General features: G+C 39.8%; 1 pseudogene; it reads left to right on the top strand.

The window, feature by feature from the left end:
* The first annotated feature begins 641 nt into the window (after positions 1–641).
* Positions 642–3,083, top strand: LOC138276135 (zinc finger protein 845-like; annotated as a pseudogene).
* Positions 3,084–7,824: the final 4,741 nt, after the last annotated feature.

The following is a 7,824-nucleotide window of genomic DNA, read 5'->3' on the forward strand; positions in this document are numbered from 1 at the left end:
TTCAACATGAGAGAACAGATTTTACTCATATGTCTTATCTGAATCAGGATCATAGAACACGCATGATACAAAAGAAAGTAATAGTTAAAGATCTTTCTTTAATCTTAGGAAAGCAAAAACATTGGAACATCATATCCAGTGACTAACTATTCTTACCACCATCTCCATCCCTGGAGATAATCCTGGTTATTTGTAACTGGTCAGAACCTTCAGATTCAGTGACATCCCTGGTGTGGGCAGTGTGTAAATGAAAAAATTAACCTGTGTTCTGCTACTAATGGTACATAATATCTTAACAGGGACTACTTCCTGACAATCCAGGCATGTAAAATTGTATCTAACTTGTAATCACTCACCCCGGCAAAGAACGTATCAGTGCTGCATAAACCCCTTGTAAGTAAAAGCTTCGCCACAAAACCAAATATCATAGGTGCAAGGGAATGGTCAGAGAAGGTTTACGGGATTACTTAGAAAGGCATCCTACAGATGTGACACCTAATGAACTCCAAACAAAAGTGATCATGGTTCAATACAAGTGTTTTGAGGGTAGTGATGAACATTATGTAAACATGTCCTGACTGTGGAATTCAGTTCGGTTATACCATGGGAAGTATCCAGGATAAACCCCAATTAAATCCAGAATGAAATTTCATAAGTGCACTCAGTGTGAAGAAAAGGTTACTTATCAGTCATATCTCACTCAACATCAGAAAACACACACTGGGAAACCACCTTATAAGAGCTTAGAGTGCCAGAAATGCTTGAATCTGAAAGTCAATTCCATTCAACATGAAATAACACATACTGGACCAAAGCTGTATCAGTGCTCTGAAGGTCAGAAAAGTGTCGGTTATAAGTGTAATCTTACTCAGCATGAAAGAACACACACTGGGGCAAAACCGTATCAGTGCCCTGAATGTCAGAAAAGCTTCAGTCATGAATCCAATTTTTCTCTACACAAGCGAACCCACACTCAGCAAAAACCTTATCAATGTTATGTATGCCAGAAAAGCTTCAGTTGCAAAACTACTCTCATTAAACATCACAGGGCCCATACTGGGAAAAAACCTTATAAGTGTTCTGAATGCCAAAAAAGCTTCAGTCAGAAACGCAATCTCATTCAACATGAGAGAACATACCCTGGGCAGGAACCTTATCAGTGCTCCGAATGCCAGAAAACATTCTGTCAAAAATCCAGTTTCGCTTTGCATGAGAGAACCCACACTGGGGAAAAACATTATCAGTGCACTGAATGTCAGAAAATCTTCAGTCAGAAGGTTGGTCTCATTCAGCATGAAAGAACCCACACAGGTGAAAAACCTCATCAGTGCTCTGAATGCCATAAAAGCTTCACTCATAAAACCAAGCTCACTCATCATGAAAGAACACACACTGGACATAAACCTTATCAGTGCTCGGCATGCCAGAAAAGCTTCAGTCAGAAAGGCAATCTCAAATTACACGAGAGAAGCCACACTGGGCAAAAACCTTATCAGTGCTCTGAATGCCAGAAAAAATTCTGCCATAAATTCAATCTTAATTTACATACAAGAACCCACACTGGAGAGAAACCTTATCAGTGCTCTGAATGCCAGAAAACATTCTGCGATAAATTCAATCTCAGTTTACATACAAGAACCCACACTGGAGAGAAACCTTATCAGTGCTCTGAATGCCAAAAACACTTCCGGCTTAAAAACACTTTTATTCAACATCACAAAATGCACACTGGGCAAAAAACGTATTCATGCTCGAAATGTAAGAAAAGCTTCAGATGCAACAGTCATCTTACTCAACATGAGCGAACCCACACCGGAGAAAAACCTTATTCATGTCCCGAATGCCAGAAAAGGTTCACTTACAAAAGTTATCTCACTGCACATGAGAGAGCCCACTCAGGACAAAAGCCATATTACTGCTCTGAGTGCCGGAAAAGCTTCCGTTGCAAAAGTCATCTCACTGTGCATGAGAGAACACACACTGGGGAAAAACCTTATAATTGTTCTGAGAGCCAGAAAAGCTTCCGTTGCAAAAGTAATCTCACTGCACGTGAGAGAACCCACACTGGGGAAAAACCTTATGAGAGCTCGGAATGTCAGAAAATCTTCAGACAGAAAGTTTTTCTCAAACTTCATGAGAGAACCCACACTGGGGAAACCCCTTATCAGTGCTCTGAATGCCAAAAAACATTCCGCCATAAATCCAATCTCACTTTACATGAGAGAACCCACACTGGGGATAAACCTTATCAGTGCTCTGAATGTCAGAAAATCTTCAGACAGAAAATTGGTCTTGTTCAACATAAGCAAATCCACACTGGGGAAAAACCTTATCAGTGCTCTGAATGCCCTAAAACATTCAGTAATAAGTGCAATCTCAATTCACATGAAAGAACCCACACTGGGGAGAAACCTTATCAGTGCTCTGAATGCCAGAAGAGCTTCAATCAGAAAGGCAATCTCAAAAGACACGAGAAAGCTCACACTGGGCAAAAACCTTATCAGTGCTCTGAATGCCAGAAAACATTCAGTATTAAATACAATCTCAATTCACATGAAAGAACTCACACTGGGGAAAACCCTTATCAGTGCCCTGAATGCTAGAAGAGCTTCAATCAGAAAGGCAATCTCAAAAGACACGAGAGAGCCCACACTGGGCAAACACCTTATGAGTGCTCTGAATGTCACAAGTCCTTCAGGTACAAAAATAGTCTTATTAAACATCACAAAATACACACTTGACAAAAACCTTATTCATGCTCCGAATGTCCGAAAAGCTCCAGATGCAGCAGTAATCTTACTCAACAGAAGTGAACCCACAATGGAGAAAAAGTTTACCCATGTCCTGAATGCCAGATAAGTTTTAGTTACAAAAGGCATCTCACTGCACATGAGAGAACCCACACTGGAGCTAAAGCCTTTATCCGTGCTTGGAATGTCAGAAATGTTTCATTCATAAATCCAGTATCACTGTACATGAGAGAACTCATGCAAGGGAAACATCACCTTTTTTCTGAATGGCAGATAAACATCAGCTTTAAAATGAATCTGACTCAACATGAGAGAGTTAAAGTTATGCTCTAGATATGCCAAATAGATGTTTCAAAATACATCAATATACATTGAGGGTTGTAAAAATTCTTGTTTGGATTTCCCTGTATGCAGGGGTTAAATCTGCAATATTGTCAACCCCTGCCGGAGCCTCCTTCTGGGATCTTCACAGCTTGAAAGAAAGAATGAGACTATTATCAAATAATGTTCCCATATACCCTTAGTACTACACAAGTGCCAGCATCAGTTTTAACCTCATGCAAGAAAGAAGACAAGCAGCTTTCACTGCCTCCCCACCACTCATCACTCAGTGCCCTTTCCTCCCTGCACTCCCAGTTGCTCGCTTAGTGTGCTTAGTGGTCATGTTTTACCCTGTGTTTCACTGTGGCTGCAAGACTCAGGCCCTGATTTATACTTTTTGATGCAAACCTGCGTAAGCACAGGTTTGCGTAAAAAAGTATAGCGCCGGCTAGCACCATTCCAGAGTGCCAGCTGGGCACCAAGCCGTTGTGATAACATCTGCGGACTACAGATATGAAAATGAAACGTTTGTAGTGTTCTGCTTCATAGATTGTAGAACATTGTACAAGCATGGTGTGGAATTGAGGTTATTTCCCTCCTTTGCAGAATGAAAACCAATCTTCTAAACTCCATTGTAGCAGAAGAAATAATCACCAGTGTTTACCCATTTCCAAAAGCTCCATATTCTTCAACTTTTAAATTAAACCATCATGGGTACATCTTGCAAAACAAGACATCTCCCTCATCAAATAAGCTGAGGACGCACAACTACATTACAGGGTTTGTGGCAGCATTCAAAAACTGAGGGCATGTCTGAACATTGACCTCTGAGATTATCTGTGAATATCTCTCAATTGTCATTTAATAAACATTTAACCCATTAAACAGCCCTGTGTGTGGCCTTGGATATGGTTATAATTAACTCATAATATCACTTATGCTGTTTGATGACTTGAAAACTGTGAATGGCCAGCATATGTCAAAAGCCAAAAAAAGACTCATCTTTACCTATGCATGAAAATGGACAATATTAAAAGGGTATTGTGGGTGTGCACAAATACTTTTGGAAAGACAAAGATCCAGTGCCTACACAGAAAGCAACCAGAGGAAAAGGTGGAAGGAAGTCTACTGATGAATGAAAGTAAGGCCGGAGTGCAGCTTAAAACGCTATAACTATAGGCTGGACAGCTTGGGATTCCTGATCTGTCCTTCAGTTTTGTAACCACAGAATTATCACAGATCAGCAATATTATTAGGGACGTCAAACGTAAGATCACTGAATGCCAATGAATGACCCATACACTTGAATATTCGGAGTAGCCTGGGTCTCTGGGAACACCAACCTACCCACCCTCCTAGGACCATTGCAAATACTCTGGTAACATCATCATATCAGAATAAAGAGAAGATGTAGTGTGATAAACAGAGGCCTAAATACTTCAGGCCTACCTGCTTCTTTCATTGCACCTGCAAAGCTTTTTGCAAAATGGATTGCGTGATAGACAGTCCAGCAATAAGTGGAGATAAAAGAAGGAACAGAAGCAGGAAAACAGATTATAAACACATTCAAGTATCTGGACTATAGGAAAAGTATACAAGGGCAAAGCACAAAACTGTCATGGAAAATAGTAAAAACTCACAGAAAGACAGTGCTTATCAGGACTAAACACAAGAGGTACACAGAGATTTTATTCCCAAAGCCATGAGATTAATAATGCCATCCTAGGGCAGCTGCTCACGCAGAGAATGATTGACTTGATGGATGGAAAGATTGCAACATGAAATAAAGACATCTTCTGCTGTATGGGGTGCTTGACTGTCTCCCACCTATTTGTGGAACAGCAGGTGGCCATGGTTGAATAATAATATACAGGAGGCAGTACAGATGAACCTAAGAAACTCTGTAAACATAGCGGGATCAGCTTACAAAACAGATACAAGAACCCTGCTGCTTCCAAAGTACAGGAAACAAACATGGTACAGTAACAGGACATTGCAATCTCTGCTGATAAAGATAAACCCACAAAACAGACTATGGGGCTAATTACAACTTCAGTGGACGGAAAATAAGTTTTAACCTTCTTAGGTCTCATCAGTGAGGTAAAGTTTGATTCCAGTGGGCAAAGTGAGCACAGGCTCCACATCTGGACATACCTGTCACACTTTCAGCGTTGAACTGAGGAATACAAAAAAGGTTTGGGGTGGATGTGGTCCTCTTGGAGTAGGACCAAGCCTGATTTGCATATCCGTGGGTCTAGTCTGAGGTGACGTGGTGGGCAAAACAAAACATCAACCTATGTACATTTACTGATCATGTCACTTTGATTGTTAGAAAATCAGCTAAATAAGCTGCCCTGATGCTGTCACTGATATACCGTTCAATATTGATACAACTTTTTATTCACATAGGAATTCTTTAGGCTTGTTTAAGACCATGGGATTTGGCTTAGATTGATTTATCAGATCAAACACCCTGATTTCAAACTGCATTATGATGTGTTTTTAGCCTAGTAACTCATATCATCCCATGGTTCTTATCAGTGGGTCGGCCAGATATTTTGAACTATGAAAATATATGATTTGCCATTTAAAAATGCTAACCTGGATGTGTGAAGTTAAATTTAAGGCTACTGAAGCATTTGAATTTAGTTATTTCTCTGATAAAAGAAACATTTCTCCAGTAAATGGAGGAATTAAGTTTCCGTCATTGTCCAAGAAATGCAGACCTTTCTGCAATGGTGGATCGATATTGGTTTTCTGGCCAGCACTGATTTCCCTACCCTTTAACTCAACTCTGATCATTCTTCACGTTTCAGACGTGAGAATGAAATGGAAACATTCTCTCCAGTGAGAGATGCTAACAGCACTAGCTCCATTACTGATGAGCAAATAGATGCCTTAAAAATGTGCTGTACAACAGGTTAAAAAGCAACTCGCACCATAACTGAAAATTCAAAGTTTATAGGTTTATTAGATGAGTCTAATCTTAAAAACTGGAACAGGATGCGCACTGCGTTGGCAGGTTATACTGAGCAGATGGTCCGGCCCTTTCCCCCTTGAGGATGCGTTGTCATTCTTTATGAAGAACTCGGGCCCTCTCTAAATAGCGCCTGTTTGAAGAACAGATTTGATGTGAAAGATGTTAAGTTGGTTCAGAGTCGTGAAATTGCCTCCAGGATACACGGTGTGTGGCTGATAAAGCTTTCTGCATTTGTATATCTTAATAGAAAAGCTTTGTCAAGTCCATATGGCAGAGCGAGGGGAAGCATTGCAGCTCTCCTGAGAACGAGTGTAACAGCTTCAACTGTAGAGGGAAAAAGTGCATCAAATGTGATACTTTCAGTTCCTACTTAGGCTGCCTTTGAATGCAACATAGAAATAACCATTTACTAATTTAAATAATTTATTTATCTTCTGTGTCCATTCAAAGTAGGAAACTCTTCAACAGCGTCATGATTGAGCTTAATTTATTGTTATGTAGGTGGTGTCACAAAATAATACTGGTAACCTGAATCTAAATCTATTTCATGATAATTCCTCTTTGGACAAAAACAAGGAACAAGATTCCTCTGTGGCCTATCAGAATCAAGGCTTAGGCTTCATACAACACAACGTAAAACATGCTGCCTACATCAACTGTTACATACATGTCAATTGTATGTAGTGCAGTGGTTGTACCATAAAGAATTTTCTGTACCAGTGAAGTTTGTGAATAATATATCACATTTAGTAGAAAGTTAAATTCCACAAATTCCACAATTTAAAGTGAAGTAATCAAGGTGCTCATGTATAACGGTGCAGTGTGAGTGAATTATGTGTTAGTATGTTGAAGTGCTATTTACATGAAAACCAAAACTATACTGTGGTTAAAAGCATGAGGTCTCAGATAAGCACCTAGAACAATAGGTGCTGTGAGCCTGCTGAACTTTTCAAATGCCAATCTACATTTTCAAATTCAGTGCCAATCTGCCCATCTTGTAAGTCATTAGGCACCATATGGAATGAATGGAAATGGCTGGATGCTATAAAAACCTTTAATGTACTACCAAATACCTGGGTAAACTATTTGACCAGAGTTTTCAATTTGCATTGTTTAGATGTTAATTTCCCTTCACGGAACTGGTGTACATGCGCTGGATGTAGAAACTCTTGCACATGCGCACATAGATACTGCTGAAGTTAGAACTGCTCCTGCCCTTACTAGCCGTCCGGTAGATCGGTTTCAAGCTTGCCCCAAGGTTTTAGACAACATTTTAATTATGTTCCTTAAAAATACTTTCTCTTCAGAACGTATTCTAGATGCTTGGTGTGACTCTTTGATACATCGATATTTAAAAAGGAAGATCAAAAAGAGATGAAAAACTATGGCCTTGTGACCCGACTTGGTAGTGATGCTGAAATATTTTCTAAAATTGAATGAGTCTAAAGAATGGTTGAAGTCACTGGGATTTCCCCCCTTTTCGCAGTAACTTACCCCACCACTGACTATATATTGACTTTTGCAATGCTGCAATGTAAGTACAAAAACCTCGTTAAGGATGATAAACTTTATACATGCTCCAAAGACTGTACTGCTGTATTAAAAAAGGTGCTTGAGTTGAGCTTTGACAGAAACTACACAGCTGAGATAATACTCGTCCATTGTTAATTCTTCGTACAGATCACCATATTGGCACCTGGATACGGGTACGAGTAGGGCTTAGTAATCGACTGACCAAACATATTATTCTATTTGTGGTGCAAAGCAGTGAAG

Source organism: Pleurodeles waltl, unplaced genomic scaffold (assembly GCF_031143425.1).
Source record: "Pleurodeles waltl isolate 20211129_DDA unplaced genomic scaffold, aPleWal1.hap1.20221129 scaffold_37, whole genome shotgun sequence".
Lineage (NCBI taxonomy): Eukaryota > Metazoa > Chordata > Amphibia > Caudata > Salamandridae > Pleurodeles > Pleurodeles waltl.